The 23,068-nt window shown below is 40.2% G+C and overlaps 2 long non-coding RNA genes across 4 annotated transcripts; one reads left to right on the top strand and one right to left on the bottom strand.

The window, feature by feature from the left end:
* The first annotated feature begins 1,460 nt into the window (after positions 1 to 1,460).
* LOC138359278 (uncharacterized) lies at positions 1,461 to 15,915 on the top strand. Its single transcript, XR_011225901.1, has 4 exons — positions 1,461 to 1,804; positions 6,013 to 6,176; positions 7,309 to 7,407; positions 15,825 to 15,915. It is a non-coding gene; the product is annotated as an uncharacterized lncRNA (long non-coding RNA).
* LOC138359279 (uncharacterized) lies at positions 15,749 to 22,121 on the bottom strand. Of its 3 annotated transcripts, none has more exons than XR_011225904.1 (6): positions 21,714 to 22,121; positions 18,554 to 18,774; positions 17,326 to 17,379; positions 16,826 to 16,883; positions 16,432 to 16,493; positions 15,749 to 15,884 (listed from the first exon to the last, which is right to left on the bottom strand). It is a non-coding gene; the product is annotated as an uncharacterized lncRNA (long non-coding RNA). The 3 variants fall into 3 exon arrangements; XR_011225903.1 differs by lacking the exon at positions 21,714 to 22,121 and adding an exon at positions 21,452 to 21,683; XR_011225902.1 differs by lacking the exon at positions 21,714 to 22,121 and adding an exon at positions 19,845 to 20,482.
* Positions 22,122 to 23,068: the final 947 nt, after the last annotated feature.

Raw genomic sequence — 23,068 nt, 5'->3', positions numbered from 1 at the left:
TTGCTCTGTACCTAGTGGTACCCAATCTCCTAATTTTTATGTAGTATCAAACAACCTTATCATTGTGTTCATTGCTGTCTTCTTTTATGTGCTAGCCATATGCTGTATTGTGACTACCAATTTTTGTCAACTACCATTCAAGCTGTCATTGCAATCAATCTTATATTGTTTCTGCTGTATTGTGCCTACCAATTTGTTGTCAACTACCATTTTAAGCTGTCATTGCAATCAATCATAGCTACCTATGTGCTTTAATATACTGTACCTATAATTTTCTCTCATCTTTTTTTTTTTTTCATTCCATGTAATCTGTTATCATTTTTTTGTCTATAAATTTTGCAAGTATTTACCTCCTTAAAATTTTCTTAGATTAAGGACCTGCCCGAAACGCTGCGCGTGCTAGTGGCTTTACAAGACTGTAATTACCATAATTGTATCCTCACATTCCTTATGTACATTCTTGTATATGCATAAATAAATAAATAAATAGTGTCTGTGTTTGTCACCATACTTTACGTAACAATAGAAACGTTACAACCCCATATATCATCTTGTGGGCGGTAGTGGAAAAGGTTACAGAGGCACATAAACATGTCATAGCTCTTTATGCTCTTGCTTTCTGGCTTTTGTGTGTCAGTGACTGCTCTTCTGTCTTCCCTAATTTCCGAAAATATTGCGGCTTTGACAGAAGAGATTGGAATGCCCATATCCCACTCAACTTCAGGCTTATCACATTCAGTTTTAGCTACCTTGTTTGTGTCATCATGCTGGACAACACCTATATGAGAAGGTATCCATACAAATGAGACTTTGAAACTCCTACTGTTTGCAATAATAATGTTGTTTATAATGGAAGTTACAACTACAACCTTTTGAAGATCAATGCTAATTTTATCTAGATAATGTAATAAACGAAAGTTTTCTATGTCAACAGAAAGGCAGAAATATAAGCTACACATTAAATACTTGTCATAAATATAACTGAAGTGAAAGCGAAGATATATGCATTTGATACTGTACAGTTTCTTGATGGCTTGCTCTAAGAGTGTGAAGCCCTTCACACCAGCCTATAAATTGTGTAATTTATTTCCATATATGCTAATTAACCTTAAAATCTATATGTCAGAAGGAAGGAAGATGTAGACGTTAATGTGACAACATTTCAAGAAATATCTCTCTCTTTAAAGTTAAATAATACAATCCTATCGCCGGTGTCCGGACACATGAAAGCTACTTAGGTATCAGTGGCCAGCCAGGTGGAGATCACAGGCTGTACAATACTGATAAATTATGTAATTCACAGAGATACGTTGATAAATATTAATGTTTTATATTTTATTAAAAATACAGATATATACTTTGTTTCATACGTTAAATGTAACAATATTTCAGTATATATTATATAAGCATAGTATATATAATTCAGTATATACAATATATAATAAGAGTGTCAGACCACGGAGGAAGAATTGAAACAGGAATTTCCTTTAGTACTTTCTTATATTAATACATGTTCAGAGCGAACCATTCCTTCTGAAGATGTATTAATATACGAAAGTACTTAGAGCATTCTATTGTGGTTTTAATATTGAACAATTATACATATACGAAACAGACAAATCTGGTGTCCGAAATAGTAAAAATATTAGTGTGCGATGTGATCAATGTAAGGGGGATATTGGGTGTGCCTCGTATCCCCTACAACAACAACAAGTTCGAGAGCGATGAGGCCGCCACCTACTAGCTTCAGGATGTCGTCGAATCTAAATCAACAATATACTACCGCCGCTACTTTCTCGGAAACGTAAGTACCTGCCGCTTTACTTCTCTCACCCTGCCTAGCCTGGCCTGGCCTGACCTGGCATAGCCAGACCTGACCTGGCCTAGCCTTACCCAACACTAATCACCACCCGTGACAGCCCAAACGAATCGCAAATAAGTACACGTAACAAGTCATATGCCCGAACACTCTTTCACCTTGGGGACTGAGTGGTAACTATTGTATAGAAGAGCCGGCTCCCTGAGAGTGGTAAGAGGGCGTGATAAGAGGCTAACGTGTGGTCTTGAAGGAAGTCGATAAAGCAGACAATTTTCAAAAGGAAGGGCAGCATAACGAGCAGACAGGAATGGACAGACAGTCGGTTATCCCATAATGTGTAATACGCCCCGCACAGCATGGGTGGAGTGGGGGGGGGGGGGTTGTAGCAGGGCACAGTATGGTGATGGTGCGGGTGAAGTACACACCCACTGAATTCCTGCCATCAATAATTGTTTTCATAACCATTAGAACAATGGCATCCCTCCAGCCACCATCCTTCCACTGACCCCCTCCTCTGGTCCTCCACCTCAGACAATAACCCCCCACACCCCCTCTCCCTTCCAGACATCAGCATGTCAAAATCAGTACCATAATGTGTTTAAACTATTTAAACTAAGTCATTGTACAATACAATACAATACAATACAATTTTATTTAGGTAAGGTACATACATACAATAAATATTTACAAGGATTGTTTAACTTATAGGTATAGCTAGTACATACAATGCCTAAAGCCACTATTACGCAAAGCGTTTCGGGCATGATAAACTTAAATGACAAGCTTAATACTAATTGAGCATAATGAGTAGAATGAAAACATAGATGAAAAAGCAGCACAAATACAATTATGTCGAAAAACAGCGCTCTTTAAAGAAAAAAACAGACATTGGTTGACAATAGAAGGGTAAGGTAGGTTACAGGGAATTTATTAGGTATAGCTTTGCTTTTAACTTAAACTGGTTGAGAGAGGTACAGTCTTTAACATGGTTGGGAAGGTCATTCCACATTCTGGGCCCCTTGATTTGTAGAGCATTTCTAGTTTGATTAAGTCGTACTCTAGGAATATCAAAACTGTATTTATTTCTGGTGTGATGCTCATGGGTTCTGATACAACCTTCTATGAAGCTTTTGAGATCAGGATTGGCATTATAGTTTAGCGTTTTATATATGTATAATACACATGAGAGAATGTGCAGTGACTTAATGTCTAACATATTCAGAGATTTAAGTAGGGGTACCGAGTGGTGTCTGGGGCCAGAATTGGATACTGTCCTAATAGCAGCTTTGTGTTGAGTAATTAGAGGACGTAAGTGATTTTGGGTAGTAGAGCCCCAAGCACAAATACCATAGTTGAGATATGGATAGATAAGGGAGTAATAGAGAGTCACCAGGGCAGGGCGTGGTACATAATATCTGATCTTAGAAAGAATGCCCACAGTTTTTGAAACTTTTTTTGATATGTTTAGAATGTGTCCCTGGAAATTAAGCTTGTGGTCAATGAGAATGCCAAGGAATTTGCCATCTAATTTGTTACAAATTTGGGTATTGTTTATTTTGAGATTTATTTGATTAGAGGATTTATTGCCAAACAGAATATAAAAGGTTTTGTCAATGTTAAGGGTGAGTTTGTTGGCAGTTAGCCACAGATGGACTTTATTTAGCTCAGTATTTACTGTGGCATTTAGAGCAAGGGGATCAGGACTGGAGTAAATGAAGGTTGTGTCGTCAGCAAATAGAATTGGTTTGAGGTGTTGGGAGGCATTTGGAAGGTCATTAATGTAGATGAGAAAGAGGAGAGGGCCAAGTATGCTGCCCTGGGGAACACCAATGTTGATGGGTAGGGTGGGAGAAATTGTATTATTCACAGAAACATATTGGAGCCTGTCAGTAAGGTAGGATTTGAGGTATTGTAGGGAGTGTCCTCTGACTCCATAATGATGTAATTTAAGAAGAAGGTTTTGGTGGTTGACAGTGTCAAAAGCTTTACGCAGGTTCATTTGTGTATCTCAAGGTATCTTAATTCATTTGAAAGTGTACATGTGCATTCGTTCATATACTCGCCTAATTGTGCTTGCTGGGGTTGAGCTCTGGCTCTTTAGTTCCACCTCTCAACCGTCAATCAACAGGTGTACAGGTTTCTGAGCCTATTGGGCTGTATCATATCTACACTTGAACCTGTGTATGGAGTCAGCCTCCACCACATCACTTACTAATGCATTCCATTAGATATAATCATATATGATTAATCATAATCATTCCATACACATAATCATATATGTGTACGTCAACGTATACATACATGCGTATATATACCTCATATTAAAATACTGATAAACGAATGACCATGAACAAATTAATTTATAATTGTAGCATTATATATAATTTTAATACACTAATTACGTGTTTATACATTTGAATGGTTCAGACAGGTGGCCAGCCTTGGACATATACACGTCTGGTAGGCACAATGACCTCATGTTAGACCCTTGATAGATTATGTGAGAGAGAGAGAGAGCTGGGGCAGGGAGGTGCGTGCCCCAGGGAGATAATCCATGCCCATGCCCCGCCTCGGGGTCAGTTCTCGAGTCACACCAAGAATAACAATCGAGCAAGTTGTCCTGACCAGGATGTGGCATATTATGGAGGGTTTAGGAATAGGAACCCTGTCTGATAGGGCTCTTGGCAAGCAGCTCTCCCTCAGTCTACCTATCTATATGGAAGAAATGTATCTAGGCCCTCCTCCCCCCTGCCTATTCTCTCTCCCCCACCTTTCTTCCTTCATTTCCTCCCTCCTTCCCTCCCCCTCACTGGTGAGAGAGTAGGAGTGTGAGAGTGGTTAGAGAACTCGTAGTTCTCACGCTCGTGAAATTGTCTGCGACCCTGGAGGAGTAGAGCGGAGGGGGGGGTGAAAGTAGGTGACGATGGAGGAGTAGAGGGGAGCATTATATGCAGTGAACGTAGGTGTCTATGGAAGAGTACATCATAGAGGAGGGTGAAAGGAAGGTGACGATGGAGGAGGAGAAGGGAGGGGGTGTGAAGGTAGGTGATGATGGAGGAGTAGAGGGGAGGAGGGGGGCAAAGGTAGGTGTCTATGGAAGAGTACATCATAGAGGGGGGTGAAAGTAGGTGGCGATGGAGTAGAGCAAAAGGGGTGGGGGTTGAAAGTAATCCTGAGTTTAATTTTTTAGTTATATATACTGTAGTGACACCTCGGCTTACGAATGAATATTTATGAACTTTTAGGGTTACGAGCCTAATTTCTTCGAAAAATTTGAATCGGGTTACAAACTTTGCCTCGGGAAATGAGTTTGTTGATATGCGTATGGGCTGACCTATTGCGTGGTGGCATGGTGATCGCACCTCAGTTTACCAGTGTCTCCTGCCTAGTAACTATCGCGCCTGAATTCTTTATAAAGCATTATATTTGTTTTGGGATTTTTGGCTATTTGAACATAAAATTTGTTATTATATATCTTGCCATGAGTCCCAAGAAAGCCAGTGGTAAGGTTCAAGCCAAGAAAACACATGTGAGAATGACCATAGAGGAAAAACAAGAGAGCATTCATAAACGTCAAAACGGTGCACAGGTTGTTGAACTAGCTAGGCAGTACAACAAATCTATGTCAACAATATGCACTATACTTGCTAAGAAAAAGAACATTATGAGCGTTAAAGTGGCAAAAGGCATCTCAACAATCCCGAAACAAAGAACACAAACACTTGAGGATGTTGAAAAGTTTTTATTAATTTGGATACACAACAAAGAGTTAGCAGGTGATAGCATTTCAGAGGCCATCATTTGTGAGAAACCAAGGCATTTGCATGAAGACCTTTTAAAGAAAACCCCTGGAACGAGGGGGAAAAAGATGAATCAAGTTTGAAAATGTGAAAAGTTTGTGTGACAATAGAGCTTCGTGGAAAACTTTTGCTGTGGTCATTACCTGGTGGAATGCACCCAGGATGGAGTATCAGGGCTATACATCTTTTAAATCATAAAAGTAATAAACATTTCCCATCAACCTTACAAACAATATTAACCTATTTTCATGTATTTCCCCCATGTGCATTTTAACAAAGTTGCTAAATTGCCTTTATCATTCTGTAAAATTTCAATTACAGTATACTGTATATAATTTTGTTAGTATAAATGGACTGAATATTCTGAAATCACTATTAATTTTACAATTTCAGATTCAAAGGTGGTCTGGACACCCAATTTGGTCAGACAGGTGAAGAGAGCATTTAGGATAGTTCGAAGAGATGAAGATGGTCACAATTGTGTTTGAAGAGGCAAACGCCCCCCTTTGCTCCTGACATTATGTTCAGCCTATTGACCCCTGCACACCTAACACAAGGTAGGTTGAAAACTCCTCCTTCATGTCATTCCTTTAGTGTCAAACTTTTCTCTTGCAGATATTTTTTGATGGCAGGGCAAACCACTTTACATCACAGTTTTTCTGCACGTTATATATTTTTTAAAACTCTTGGATTTTCGAAATGATACACGAGCAAGGGTTTAATTTTCAAATCGCCACACAGCACAAGAGTTAGCCTATCCTGACACAAGTTAGCCCAAGTTAGCTTGTGTCCGGGCAGTGACGTCTCCTCTTGGGTAATGTATGTCCTCTTCGGCAATTTTTTCCAGAATAGCCATGTCTCCTCACAATTAAACACTTGTTGTGGAATATATCCATCAATACAGTATCTACAAAATCTTTAAAATCACGAACAAATCTTTCAGCCCCTACTTTGTCTGAGCTGGCACCCTCACCATGCCTCACAACACTATGAATACCACGTCTTTTTTCAAAATTTCTCAAACCATCCCCTACTCACCTTAAACTCTTTCGTATCTGCAAAACTCGTTCTAGGGGTTTTCTTTATAAGATCTTGCATGAAGATTTCATTGTTGACCAAACCACACACTGGAAATTGAATAGACGACGACATTTCGATCCGTCCTGGACCATTATAAAGTCGATTGTGATGAGATGAGGGAAGCAAGAGCATTAAGTAGGCAAGAGAGAGAGGTGAGGAGATGGCAAGTATGTACGTATGTACATGAATAAAACATGTACATACTTATACATAATGTGTGTAAATAGTGTAATAAACACAATAATAGTATTTTGGGAGGAGGAATGTTGGCGAGTAATGTGTTGGAGAAGGGAGGGAGGACTGGCAGGGTGTGGCAGCTCACTCATGTTTTTTGGGCTCACCATACCAACATAGTGGATCGTTATGGTGAATACATACGTAGATGGGTATATACAATGTGTGTGTATAGTGTAATAACAGCAAAAACACTGTTTGATTGTAGAATATGTCGCATATATGAGGCCCATAATTTTGAGCATAGCGATGTTCTATACTTTGAATTATATCAATTCCACAAATTACACACTTTTAAATAATATTACAGCAAAAAAAAAAAAAGAAGAAATGAATGAAAAACTTCAAAATAATTGCGCAATATTTTATTCGCAGCAACTGCCGTCGCACGGGGTGGCGGGGCCGACAGACCCCCATCGCTCCAACGCTCAGCGCCTATAATTTGCTCAACTTCCCAGCTCCATCGCAGCTAAAGTAAGTCACATACAATATTTTTTTTTTAGTTTCCCCGTGATCAGACTCTACATTTTAACAATATAAGAAGAGAAAAAAAATTTTTGGAAAGAATTTATTTCTTGTGCACCAGGGTGTTATTTGGAGACAGAGCTGTTCAGTGGTTAACTACTAAATTTTTTTTTCTCCCTCACACGCACCCCCCTAGGAAGCAGCCTGTAACAGCTAACTCCCAGATACCTATTTACTGTTAGGTAACAGGGGTCATCCCCTTTTGTACAAAGAATCTGCTAAAGCTTTTAGGGCTAATCTTTGACACTCGTTTGTCTTTGTCGCCCCATATTTTTTACGTCCGAGTTGAATGCTCTAAGGCCCTTAACTAACTTTAGGTCATGTCCCATACTTCTTGGGGAGCTAATCGACACTGCTCCTCTCTTTACATTCCTCTCTCGTTCTGTCTAAACTCGATTATGGCCCTGTTTACTCGTCTACTTCTCCTTTTACCCTTCACCATCTGGACACACTGCATCATACTGGGTTACGGCTCAGCTCTGGTACCTTTCCTTCGACACCTACCCTAAGCCTGTATGTTGAAACTGGCGTCCTGTTTCTACAGGATCGCCATGATCGCTACTGTCTTCTCCACCTTGCACGGTCCTTACAGCACCCTCACTCTTGCTTATGTCATGCCTTGACCTTTACCCACCCTGTGGTTCCTGTTTCCCTTCACCACGTATCTCTTTCTGTACGGTTGTCTCTCTTACAAAATGCTCTTTCAGTTTGTGTTACCAATATTTCCCCTCGTGTCATTCCGTCTTTGCCCCTATGGAGGGGTCCCCGTTCCTAAATTCTGTAAGCCTTGACCCACATGACTAAAACTTTTACCCCTCCTACAGTTCTAAATCACCTTTTCCTTGAACACTTTTCTTCACACTTCCACTCTATTTCCGTCTTCACCAATGGGTCTTAAGTCTGCAGACGGTGTAGGCTACTCTGTTGTTTTTCCTGACTGCACCTTTGTGTCTCCTGCCTCCGGAGACTAGCATCTTCATGGCAGAACTTATGCTATTCTCTATGCTCTTCATCAACTCTTTTCTCGCTGTCAATCCTCCTCTGTGTTTGTAGTTGACACTTGCAGTGCCCTCATGGCTCTAGAATCCTTTAATCCAGTCCATCCTTTGGTAGTTGAAATTCAACATTGGGATCCTTCCTTCATGAGGGTGGAGCACACTAACAGTTGGGTCCGTTGGTCACACATCCAAACGCGACGACAGCCTGTTGACTCAATGGAGGGGAATAGATGTCTGTCGTCGCGTTTGGATGTGTGACCAACGGACCCAACTGTTAGCGTGCTCCACCCTCATGAAGGAAGAGGACCTCGAGGCATGGTCGACGTTCTTGAAAGTTATGGAAGATAACAGCTTTGAGATTTTGGAATCTTTTTTTGGAATCTTCCATCTTTGGAATCTACGTTCCAAATCTCTGGCTGTTACAGCGTATGTGCTCCTTTGTGTCTTTACCATTTCTCTGAACCGCTTCCGGTAAGCTTCAGGTGTCAGTAGAAATGACCTTAATACTGTACGCTGTTTTTCACAGTCCAGTAATTTTTACAATCTTTAAGAGAGAGCTGGGTATAGGCCTCTCTCGCTGCCCCAGTCAATCTTATTTGCACCAATTGGGCCCAATCCTCCTCTGGCCACTGCTTTAGTGTAGCAACTTTTTCAAAATGCTCAAAAAAAGACTCAGACTCTTCTGGACAAAATTGGAGGGGAGTAGATGTCTCTCTCTCCACATGCTCCGGCCAGCACACGTTACCTCGCCCGGTGGTTCTGATTGGCTAACAGAAATTCCCGCCACCGGACGAGCCATACCGTGCTGACAGTTAACGACCTCCATGGTTGCTAGCCTCGTTCTTCCTGTAATAATGAACGTATGACTTAAATAATCGTGCCTTTATGCGATGAAATAACACGATACGATATATCGTAACACTGTTTCTTATCTCCAGTAGATTTAAGACAGTGGAATTTCGCTGGATTCCCACCCATATTGGTGTGTTCTTAAATGAGCGTGCGGACACTGCCGCTAAGGAAGCTATCCGCACCTGTCCCATCTCCCGTAAAGGTATTCCTTATTATGACTTTTACCCAGTTATTCATTTCCCCATTCTTGCCCGTTGTCAGGGTTGTTGGTCTTCTGGTACTGGTAACAAATTGCGTGCTCTTAAGAGTAGTGTGTTCCCGTGGCCTTCCTCCTACCACCGTAACCGGTGGTGGGAAACGGCTCTGGCGAGGTTGTATATTGGTCATACAAGTTTAACTTACGGGCACTTAATGGAGCGCTGCCCTGCTTCTTATTGTCCAAACCGTTGTCTCTACATGTCCTGACTTCCAGGACTTACGTGTCTTGCTTCCCGACCATCCCTCACTGTCAATTGTCCCTCGATAAAATTCTTGGTAAATTCAATACCTTTGATATTGTTCGCCGTATGCGTTTTTGTTCTTGTATTGGCAACGTTAGTGATATTTAGCACACTATGATTATCCCACACATTTGATGGTTTGATAATTACTGTACTGTACAGTACTTTGGTTTGGAATGTATCAAATAAAGTTGTTTCATGTATTCAAATGTGTGAGAAAATCCACTGGGGCTGTGAGATGAAGCGAACCTGTAACAAAAGCATTGCCAGTTGCATACTCTACCACCACTGATGGTAAAAGTCTTACAACTGGATATCTTGTGTGACGGGTTATGGTATCACAGCTATACTGAACCAAGATGGTATGGCTCTCCCTCACATAAATGAAAGAAATGCTGCTATTGGCCTTGCAGTGTGTAAGTTGCGGGTGGAAACAAATGAAAATTATCAAATAAATAATTAAACAATTTACTGAAATAGTAATGAACAAAAATAACACATGACAATACTTGACTATCATGTAATGCAAAGGTGAACAAGTTAGTATGACCTTAAATGCAAAAAATAAACTATAAGCAATGAATAAAAGTATGAAGATATACTGGTGTTCTGAAGACAGCTACCATACCACCATGGCATCAGTCACATGATGTTGGCTGGAAGTGGATGACGGGTTAGAGACACCAAGGTGATCCTAGAGCACTAAGGGAGAGATTGCCTCTCCAGGGAGGCAGCGCTCTTTATATAGTCCGGCGGTGATGACTCACCCAGTGTCAACACGAGGTGGACATCTGGTCAACTAGCAAACTGCTCGTTGTGGCTGGCGGTGCCTTTGTGTTGAGCTGTACCACTGTCAGTTGAAGGCGGCTAACTGCTTGTTTGTGGGGACAAACTGCCAGTTAGCAGTGGCGCCCGGCTTGCCTCTGAGTCGTACCAGGCCGTGCCAGGCCCTGGGGGGTATGGAGAGGTGGCAGGACTGATGACTCTTCTGGGCTGGTGTAGATGTATACTTCCAGTGCAGAGGCATTGAAGGTGAAGGGAAAAGGCAGTTCCACTGCTATGTAGGGGATTCACGTGACACTTGTGAAGCCACAAAGTCTGGAGGCCCTACTGAAGCCAGTCCAAGTATTAAATAAAACCCCTGAAGTACGCCGGTGAAGGGTAAAGTGAAGGGTGAAGCAAGACCGTATGCCCCAACTTCAGGCACACACAGAAAATCACGTTTTGGTCCCGCCTCTCAACTGTGTATTTGAAGTTGGGGCGTATGGTGTTGAACTGCTTCAGCCTTCACCCGAGTGCTTGTAGGTCTTACGTAAGACGTTGACTCAAGGAGGGGCCTCAAAACTTGCTGTGATTTATGGGGAAATCCGGTTGTAAGACTTTTACAAAGTCAGTAATATACTGTGGTAAGTATGCAGCTGCCAGTGCCTTGGGCAAGGGTTTACGTCGCCTCACAGCTCCAGTGGATTTTCTGCTTGGTGTATATCAGGTTGTGATTTTGTGTGTGTACCATATTGTTATGATCGCCGTCTGATAAGTCCTTTCTGGCCTCAAGAGTCATTTTTACCCACCTAGAAAGATTGCAGATGGCCAAAGCAGTTATTTAAGTTAAGAAGGGACAAGTCTTAAACAGAATTTTGCATAATATTTGACTGTAAAGGGGTAAATTGAGGTAGATTGAAAAACAAAATGGTGAACCGGGCAGGCGGTACTCACAATTAGGCGAGTACACTCGGGAACTTTTAAAGTGCAACCAAACATGCTTTAGGCTCTCACAACAAGAGGTGAGTGGTGGTGGCTCAGGTGCTCAGCCAATCAGAGCACCTAAGGAGGGAGGGCAGGAGTGAGAGGGGGGTGGTATATGGAAGTTTGGTGACAGTTGTGTGTAGTTTGTTCATCTTCATTGTAAGTTTCATGGCTTGGTGTGCATTTCCCTAGTAAATTTAATTAGGGAAAAATTCAGGTGTTTGATTTTTTAAATCAACTTTTTAAATGTTGAGTTGTTAAAGCCTCAAAGTGCATGGAGTTGGTTTGGGAGTATGGCATCCTCATGCTGTTGCGTGCTCGCGTGAGGTAGCAAAGGTGATGTAAAGTTGTGGGGTGTACATGCTTGGGACGTCCTCTCTCGGGATGGCTGGTGTTAGACCTGTGTGTTTGTCGGTTGTTGAAAAGCCGTCATCCTTTGCTGTTGTGGTATTGATTTTACATTGTTCATCTTGTAATTAATACTGTAGTGTGATATCTAGGGCTACCATTTGTAGGTTTAAAATGTCTAATACAAACAGTTGTCCAATGAGTTTTAATAGGAAATATCATCCACCAAGCACCATTGTACAATTATATTAATTGATAGTATATGGATTGTGCAGAACTGCTTAGAATGATCTTTAACACTTGGCTATATTGGTCATGTCAAATACCTGCACGGTGAATGCTCAAAGACCCTTTCTTTATTCAGTGTTGTCACATACCTCATGGGGGTATGGATAGGCAAACACTCATTCGGTTAAACTTGCCTTGTAGTACTTTCAGAGCTCAGTAATTTGGAATCTGGTTAGCACTTTCCAAATAAATTGACCTTTAAAGTGAATTCCTATTTAGGTTTAAAACATTATACCGAATGAGAAACTCGGATTATATAGCCGAACACCAGAAATGTTGTTATTCAATTTGGTTGCCTAAAGCACATTCAAGGACTACACATTACATGGCATTCCAGGATTCCTCTATACTGTACCTTGCCTTATGCTGTAAACATTGCCACAACCCTGTGTTTTATTGATTTAAATGGCCACAGGGAGGCATACAACACTGCAGATTATGATGTCATTAGTTATCCACTGTGCTGACAAGTGGGCTGACTGATGTTCGTTGACACCTGTATCGTGCTTCAATTTAATCGCCAGGAGATCACCCTCTCACTAGACTCGTCTGTAGGAAGTACAGTATAGTATCTCAAATTACCTTGGATCATAAATAGCATAAGACTTGGGGGTAGGAGAGGGTTGCAGTGTTTGTCATGGCTCTCAGTTGTTCCTGGTATTAGGCAATTTAGTTCTGTAATCATTTTTGTTGGCCAATGTTAAACTTTTTTGAAAGTAGATGTTTTTCTGAAAGGGAAGGGGGGGGGGGAACCTCTATGCTTGGATACAGTTATCTAAGTGAATACTTAGACTTATACAGTAGAATAACTACCTTCTTTTCCTTAGTCAAAAAGGTTGCTTGTTTATTTCTAGGGACTTGTATTTTCTTTTATTTTTAACTGCAGCAACTTTCAGTGAATGATAGATTCTTACTGAAAGGACCTTTACTTCATTGTTGTTGCTTTATGGTCATCTCATTGTGTACAGGGATTCCGCGAAGCTTTTGGGGTTAGTCTTTGACACTCGTTTGTCTTGGTCAGCCCATATCTCTTGCCTCCGAGTTGAATGCTTTAAGGCCCTTAACCTCCTTAAGGTTTTGTCCCATACTTCTTGGGGAGCGGATAGGCGCACGCTCCTCTATTTGCACTCCTCTCTCGTCGTGTCTAAACTCAATTATGGTTGCCCTGCATACTCTTCTGCTTCTCCTTCTACTCTTCGCCATCTTGATGCTTTGCACCATACTGGGTTGCGTCTCGGCTCTGGTGGCTTTCGTTCGACTCCCGCCCTTAGTTTGTATGTTGACACTGGCTTTCTCTCTCTTCAGGACTGCCGTGATCGCTACTGTCTTCGCTATCTTGCGTGGTCCTTCCAACATCCTTCCTCTCGCCTCTGTCGTGCATTGACTTTTCCTCCTCCTGTGGTTCCTGTTCCTCTTCATTGTCTCCCACTTTCTGTCCAGTTATCTCGCTTACAGGATTCTCTTTCTGTTCATATTTCTAATGTTTCTCCTCGTATTGTTCCTTCATTACCTCCGTGGAGAGTCCCCCTTCCCAAGTTTTGTACGTCCTTGACTTGTATTACTAAAGCCTTTACCCCTCCTACAATTGTGAAAAGCCTCTTCCTTGAGCACTTTTCTTCGCACTCCCACCCTATTTCCATCTTCCCTGATGGGTCTAAGTCTGCGGATGGTGTGGGCTACTCTGTTGTTTTTCCTGACCGTACTTACATGTGTCGCCTCCCTTCGGAGGCTACCGTCTTTACGGCAGAACTTTATGCTATTCTCTATGCTCTTCGTCTCTTGCTTTCTCATTCTCATTCCTCCTTTGTGGTTGTAGTTGATTCTCGTAGTGCCCTCATGGCTCTATGGTCCTTTAATCCTGTCCATCCGGTGGTCATTGAGATTCAACATTGGCTGTTTCTTATTTCTAGTAAATTTAAATCAGTAGAGTTTTGCTGGGTTCCCAGCCATATTGGTGTTTCAATGAGCGTGCGGATGCTGCCGCTAAGGAAGCTATCCGTTCTTGTCCCATCTCCCGTAAAGGTATTCCTTATTCCGACTTTTATCCTGTTATTCATTCTTCCCCGTTGGCAGGGTTGTTGGTCCTCTGTCGTTGGTAACAAGCTGCGTACTCTCAAACTTAGTGTGTCCCCGTGGCCTTCCTCCTACCACCGTAACCGGCGGTGGGACACTGCTTTGGCACGGCTGTGGATTGGTCATACCCGCTTAACCCACGGTCACTTAATGGAGCGCCGCCCTGCTCCTTATTGTCCGAATTGCGTTGTCCCTCTTACAGTTGTGCATATCCTTGTTGAATGTCCTGACTTCCAGGATGAGCGTGTCTTGCTTTCCTACCGTCCCTCGTCCCTCGATAGAATTCTAGGTGAATCGGTTACTTATGATATCATTCCCCTTATGCGTTTTTGTTCTCGTATTGGCATTCTTGGTGATATTTAGCGCCCTCTGATTATTTCGCACTTTGATGGTGCTACATGGCCTTCCCGGATTGGTGCCTTCTTTTGGTAATTGTCGTACCTTCATTGTTGTTTCATTTTAATGTGGTAGTGATATGGATTGTTCTGGCTCACGTGCAAGGTCTTGGATTTTTTTCTGTTTTATATTAAGAAATTGCCAATCTTGTTACTATTTGTAGAGTTAGAGATCTGCATTAAGGCCTCAATATTCTATTCTTTATAACATGTTATCAGCAATTTTTGTGGTTGGTAATATTTAGATTAATGTCAGTGATGTATATGACAAGGGTTAAGACCCCTTGTGGTATGACAGCATTATTCCCCAGTCATTTCTTTAACAAATGAAAGGGTCCTCATAACCATTCTTTTGTCCTTTCTACCATGTACCTATTTGTTGCTTCTTGGTCTTTCATTTGGTACTTTGGCTATTAAAACAATGGCCTTTGGTAATGTTGCAATTACCATTTCTAATAAAAATGAGCAGGTTCATTAGGCAGACTTTGTTTGCTAAAAACAAAGTTTTACAAAAAAAAAAATTCCATTCCTTCAGGACCTTGCAGATGTTAGGTCAAACTAATTGACAGTAATCTGTTTTGCCCTTTCAAACGATAGTTTTATTCTAGGTAAAATATTTCAGAAAATCTGAAGTTTGGCAGACAAATCATTTAAGAGCTTTGATTAAATTTAAGTTACAAAAGACTTTGAAGCATCTATACAACATGGTTTTCAGTGTCACTTTTCTAATGTTTTGTAAATTTAACAATGATCTTTAGTTAATTTAATCATAATTTGTACAAAGCTTAGGTGTTTTATAGCTTTAAATTTACTTTCAAATATGAAAACTAAAATATTGACTAAAGTTTCTTCCACTTTAATATTTCAGACTAATTTGCAATATTTGTCAGTTTATGTAAATTGAATAGGTAGTCCACTTTAACATCTTTTCAATGCATTTTGCATGCACCTATGTAACAAGTTACAAATAAGTGTAAATTTTACCAAGTATTTATTTTCAAAGTAAAAAAATTTCAGATGTTTAAACATTGCATCAATAGTAGTAAACAATAATTTCCAGCATAATGTCAGGATAAGGTATATAAAGTAGTTTCATTAAAATTGTTTTATTTAATAAGTTTTACATATAGTATTTATAATACATCTAATATTTATTACCATTTCAGGTTGTGGGACAGATGCTCTTAGATGAACAGAAGATCCAAAAGGCCAAGACAACTCCAGACCTGTAAAAGAAAAATAAACATTAAACAGGGACACTACTTTTATTATCACCAATGCCCAATAATAAGCCCAAAGAATCCTAACAGCCTATCTTTTAAGATAGGCTCAGCAAGGCCTATCCCTTCCTCTGGTTTGGGTGCAGAGCTTGTTCCCTGAATGGGTGCATTACATCCACCACTTTAGTGCCATCAACACATTGTACATATGCTGTACAATGCATGCCAGGCACTAAAGTTTTAGATGCATCCACCCATTCAGCAAACAAGCCCTGTGAGAATTAACAATGTAACCATTGTTAAGGGTCCCTAAACCTATGCAAATCTAGTCCATCTATTAGATGGGTAGTAGAGCAAAGCTCTGAAAAAGCCAAGCCAGGGAAATCTGCAGGACTGCCTGATCCCCTTTTATGAAATGGGGTAGGATCAGTACAAACTGCATCATCCCCTGTGGGTTGTAACAGTAGGACATGGTTACACACCTATAAATGGACTAGATAAGAGAATTAAGATTAGGTCATTGATATAGCTAAAACATCAAATTCAAACTCACCCACTTTTGTAGAGTAAAGGAGACTCACTCCAAGCCAGTCCATGCATCATAATCACTTTCACCTGAAAAATATTTCAACAAATTAATTTCAGATTTAAAGCCAATCTTGCTTTACTTTTCAAATTAGCATTCAGTACTTTACAAATTCAGATGGAAAAAATTTCTTTAAGGAATTTACCTTTCCTACATATTCTAGTAGCAGTAGTAAAGATCTAATTTAGCAATATAAATATATATGTCATCAAGTTTCAGTAAATGTCATTTGAGAAACTATCCACAACTGCACTTCAATGGCAATTTACATTTATCTTTAGCCAATGCTATATTGTTTAAGTTATTACTATTTTTTTACTTTTATGCAAATCTATTCAGATTAACCTTTACTACAACTCACCTGATTCTGTTTATGCAATTAACTGACAGAGGGACTTCTGGACTTTCCAAACCACATTCTGGAAAATACTGTATATCAATTTAAAACCAAGCTAAAGTAAACATTGAATATTTGTTTTACTTTCAAGGGAAAAATACCATCACTTAGAAGAAAACTTTTCCTGCCATTAACTTTATTTGACTCATGATTACCCTTAACAGTGTTATACATTTATAGATTAAAGCTTATTTAACAAACATTTAATGTTAACTAAACAAGATTTATATTTCATTAAAATTTTATTAATAAAACACCCTCAACTATGCTGTTTAAGATCTAATGCCTCACATTACAATTTTCACAATTTCAACATACCATTCTATTCAATACATTCCTGAAAGGACTAAACTTGCAGATATGGTACCCACTAGCCTAAGCCTAGACTTCCATACCCTAATATTTAATAGGTTTTTAGCAATTAACTTCTACCCTCTAATTCCAATGTACACAACACTACTTACTGTAGATCTGCAAGTATTTTCCTGCAGCTCTTTGTTGCCAGGACCTTCCACAACCTGTCATGTGAACAGCAAATATTACTAAAAAGTTATTTGCATAGCAATGTTATTTTGTTCATACCTGTACCACCAGTTTAACAGTTGCCGTTTTAAATGGCACACTAACTATCTTTTTGTCCCAAAATTATTATTTACAAACAAAGCTATAGTCATTTCAAGTCAACATCCTATACAAATTTTATTTTCCAACAACTTTAGTCATGAACATTTTTCTGGAACATTGCAAAAACTAATTTAACAACCATGTATAACATTTGAATAAAAGCAATACAAAATTTATATATACAAATTCTTGTTCTTTTGCAACCACTGCTTACTACTAGGGGGACAAATTTATTCTGTTGAATTATGTACCAAGCTCTTTAGTCTCAAAATTCATAATTAACCCAACTATACTACCAAGACAATGTGATTTTAGTAATATTTTTACACTAGCAACTATACAAGGCCATATTCTCCCCAGTTATCACCACACTTCTGCAGGTGTAAGGTTCTATCTCCCCCATCTGCAGCACTCATGACCACACTTGGTCTTTATTATCAATTTCTTTATGAACCCGATACAGTACTGTTAATCGATTAAATGTTGTGGGAACAATTTAGCTATAGTTCTGCCAAAGGAATGATTAATACACCATGCAAGCCAACTAATATTAAAATTATCAATATTTATTAAAAGCAGAAGTTTTATCATATGGGATGTTATTTTAGAAGAATGGGTGGTGTGGTGGTTATGTTATGGTTGAGTAACATGGTACAAGAGGGCAAGTAGTTGCTGAGCAAGTATGCCAATTTCAATTTCTAGCAAACTGGCAGATACAGCAGAAGTGTACACTTTCTGCATACATTCTAATGGCAGTAAAGTTCCTACTAGAGAGTTACTGGCCACCATTCACTAATGACTAGGGGAAGTTAGCTCAGAGCATCTTTGATGTGCTTTGATGGCAACGAAAATGTTGCCCCCTTCAAGAGTTAAGCTTGTCTACTGCATTTCGTTTTTAATTAACTATGTAAGGGGGAGATTCTGAATAGCAAGTGCCAATAGCCACTGCCACTGGCTTATGGCAAGAGATTCTGTAGCAATAGAACTATAAGCCACACTTCCCCTTCCTCCCAACTGTTCAGTGTCAAAAGGGAGGAAGGGGGGGTGTCCATTTACTGTACCACTTACATTTTAGTGTGGGCTTCATCCACTATTCTGATGTTAGCTGGAACATTTGTGCCAGCTGCTGGTTTGAAAGGGAGGCATACCATTTGCCAATTCAGGAAGCTTTCCACGTTCCTCACTGCATGTCAGCTCAGGACCTCGCTACCATGTTGGGAGGCAGTTGAAGACTAACCAATCAACATCCCAGGCTGGAGAGCAGTGCCAGCGCGGGGAGAATTTACCACCTGCAAAAAATTTAACACTTAACAATCTACACCACCTATCTCATCTTTACCTAGCCCCCAAACCTTACATTCGTCAGCATTAAACTGCATCTGGTAGTCTTAACCATTTCAAAACTATATAGGGCATCGGTATTTTTTATTTGCCAATTCTGCAACTATTGCGGTCTAAACCATAATCTTGGGAATAACCGAGGTCCAAGGAGAGCTTTTAGGCACTACTTACAACACTTCTCCCAACTTAACCCCATTTATACTAATTTCCTTTGGTATAGCCATGACCTAATCAACTTCAGTCAGCATTCCCAATGATCCGAGCCCCTATCAATTTTGCGCCACTATCAAAATCTCTGCTGAAGTCAAGGTACACAAAATCACAAACCTTATCACTATTTCCTCAACTATGCAACCTAATCCATGAACATTTAGTAATAAAACTATGCGATTCATGTATCTAGTCATGTTCTCAAAAAGAGTAGAGAAATGGCACGTGCAATGTTCGATTCTAGTAACTTTCCTCACAATAGATTAAGCTAATTGGTCACTAACTTAAGCGTTAAAGTTAACTCAAACTTTTCCTTTAAAACTTGCTATATTAGGAACTTTCCACGACCGGCCTTTACCCGACATAATTAAATAGGGTAAAAACGGTATATTAAATGCAGTAAAACTACGGTAAATTCAATATGATAAACTTGCATTCTTTAAGCATGGGCTGCATAGTAAGTGAACTAAACTAAATGTTAAGCACCCTGGCAAACCACTTCGTTCTATTCAATTTCTTTATTTAATCACTTTGTCCGGCTAGAATTTTTAGATTAGATTAAAGGAACACCCTCCCTGGTAACGGCTGAACTAGTTAACCAAATACAAATATTTAGGTAAAATACTTTCATAAAACCCGTCTACTTCCCCCACCAGTAGACTTGTTCAGCTAAAGGCATAATGTAATGTTCAACTTTAGTAAATAAAGACTTAAAAAAACACTACCCCATCTGTGTAGTTACCGGTTACCTGACATTCTACGCTTAAAATAACCCATCTATTCCCCATAATTGTTCGATATAACTTACCTCTCACCCGCTGGTCGAGTACACAGCAGTATATATCCTCCTCCATCACTCACCGCGTGGATACTATTTCACTCTGGCCGCAAATTGCCTCAGATCACCTACGTTGTCCATAAACATATATAGAAGAGCAACTGACCATAACACCCGTATAGCGATCATCACATAACGTGGGAACATTAGTAGTACTGCTGTCAAAACATAGATGGCGCCAGGACAAACGGTAATTCCTATGGACTCGGATACAAGACACTCCGTACATTGACAACATCGCACACTCATATTTTTACCACTTCGGACACCAGCTTTAGCCGTTTCGCATATGTGTACGTGTTCCATATTAAAACGACAATATAATGCTATTAACAATTAAAATTTTCTATTTAACAGGCATATAGTTATTAAATGAAGTTTAGTGATGTAATAGACATAATCCGGAGTTGGTAAGGACGCCGCCCGCCAGCGTAAACACAACACACCCGAATGCCCACAAACACGATACAACGCACAAAACACAACACTTCTGTCAGTTTTTTTATAAACTCCTTTTATATTTATTATGTGATAGTTATACTTGCATAAAATGATAACTATTATAGGTAAGCGCCTAATATTTAATATTAATCAATAAAAAAGAAGTCAGAAGCTACACGCCTGTCTGTACATGTCTTTTGTGTAAAAGTATTTTGGGCGCTCATGTGCTTGTGCGCTAGCTGGCGTTCACACCTGTTCTCGCCTACAAGCATTAGAATTAAACAAACGAATTTATTTTTTCATTTATATACAAGAGAAGGCTACTCTTAAATCTGTAATATTCATCTGATCACTGGTCTCCCATTTGGTCCTCATTGATTTATAAAATAAAAAAAAAAATAAAATGTTTATTTAGGTAAGGTACATACATACAATAAATTTTTACAAAGATTGGTTGACTTATAGGTAGAGCTAGTACATACAATGCCTAAAGCCACTATTACGCAAAGCGTTTCGGGCATGATAAACTTAAATGACATGCTTAATACTAATTGAGCATAATGAGTAGAATGAAAACAAGAAATGAAAACATAGATGAAAAAGCAGCACAAATACAATTATGTTGACAAACAGCGCTCTTAAAAAAAAAAAAAAAAAAAAATCACACATTGGTTGACAATAGAAGGGTAAGGTAGGTTACAGGGAATTTATTAGGTATAGCTTCGTTTTTAACTTAAACTGGTTGAGAGAGGTACATTCTTTAACATGGTTGGGAAGGTCATTCCACATTCTGGGCCCCTTGATTTGTAGAGCATTTCTAGTTTGATTAAGTCGTACTCTAGGAATATCAAAACTGTCTTACTTAAAACTTATCTTACTTAAAAACTTAATATCAAAACTTATCTTACTATTATTGAATGTCAATAACCGTATTATGCAATTTCTATTTCTTCTATTTCTTTCTTTATTATGCACCCCATACCCATCCCGTGGGCAGTGGTGTAAAGGATTACAGAGGCACATAATCGGTTCAGGAACTGAACCCTCTAGTTCGGTTAGCTAAGCAAGTAACAGTGTTTGACGCTAGTTACAAAATTATTAATGTTGTATACACATGTACACACACTCATACATACATGTATGTACGACGACTGGATCACTGTGTACTGGAGGCTGTTATGGCAGCAAACACTCTCCAGGCGACCATATATCTTGGATAAGTCGCTCCACATAATTGTCGCTTGGACCGTCGACTTCCTATGGCGTCACCTCTCACATATTTACGTCTTATTTCGTTATGAAATTAGATTATTTCAGAGTAAAAATAGGTTTGATCATGTTCTACGTGTAGCACCAACATTATAGTAAGTAAATATACCATATTTCTTCATTACTTACGTAATGCTAGGACGATTTGTGTAGTTTTGGGCCGATTTGGGTAATTCTATGGACCCGAAGTGTGCTTTCCCCGTCCCACTCAGTGCTTCTAATGTAAGGGTTTTCACCATACCTCAAAAGGCTGCACCAATAACATCAAATGTGGGAAATGCTCTGGTTCCCATTACACACGGGACTGTGCATCAGATATACTCTGCTGCTCAAACTGTGGTGTTGCTCATGACATTCCATTCTGACAATGTCTTTCGTATGTAGCGGCGCAAACTCAGGCTCTCCCCGCCCTCCACCTGCAATACGGTCATGCTCTGAACCGACTCTATCTCTGACTCTAACTGTCCATCATCAACCTCTACATCACGCTCCGCTGTCTCCTTTGCTCATGCCTGATCTGTCTATCACTTATATTCCTGTGGCCACTGTATCCCATCTTCTCCCACAAAGCGTACAACTGTCTCTATCTTTTTTTTTTTTTTTTTTTGAGATATATACAAGAGTTGTTACATTCTTGTACAGCCACTAGTACGCGTAGCGTTTCGGGCAAGTCCTTAATCCTATGGTCCCTGGAATACGATCCCCTGCCGCGAAGAATCGTTTTTTCATCCAAGTACACATTTTACTGTTGCGTTAAACAGAGGCTACAGTTAAGGAATTGCGCCCAGTAAATCCTCCCCGGCCAGGATACGAACCCATGACATAGCGCTCGCGGAACGCCAGGCGAGTGTCTTACCACTACACCACGGAGATCTTGTTGACACTAGCATTGTGGATGCACTCGAGAAGACGCTGGACAGCCTCCTGACTAAATTCTTTCCATAATCCGTCTAACCCATTCCTGCGGATGACCCAACGCTCCCCTCCTCCACATCTAACTGTACTATGCTTGTCATCCACCCTCCCGCAGCTACCTTTGCTGTCTCCGAGACATTTGAACTGATGCTGGAAAAACGTCCTCCATAACACCTTGGTGCGCTTTCCCCCAATCACTTCCTGGGCTGACTTGCCACAAACCCCGACCTCTGGCACTAAGAGGAAGCAATCCTCAGCTGTCCCTACTTCCAAGCACCCTGCCACTTTGCCTGCCACACCAAATCCATCTCGCACATCCGCGATGCATCCTCACCCCACTCTCAGGTCTTCCTCGTGCTGTCCAACTGGCGCATCTAAGAAGACTGATGAGCTTGCATCCCAGACGTAAAGCTCCAGATTCCATCTACGTCTTACCCTGTCTTCGCCTGCCCTGTCTTCACCTGACTTCCCTACCCTACACATTCATCCCGTGTTCCTTCATGTGCTCGCACTTCCCTTCCTTTCTCATATCTGATTAGCGACGGCCTCCTCTTTATCCTTTGCCTCCC

Source organism: Procambarus clarkii, chromosome 90 (assembly GCF_040958095.1).
Source record: "Procambarus clarkii isolate CNS0578487 chromosome 90, FALCON_Pclarkii_2.0, whole genome shotgun sequence".
NCBI classification, from domain to species: Eukaryota; Metazoa; Arthropoda; class Malacostraca; order Decapoda; family Cambaridae; genus Procambarus; species Procambarus clarkii.
The sequence above is the reverse complement of the archived record's forward strand: the minus strand, read 5'-3'. Positions and strand labels throughout refer to the sequence as shown.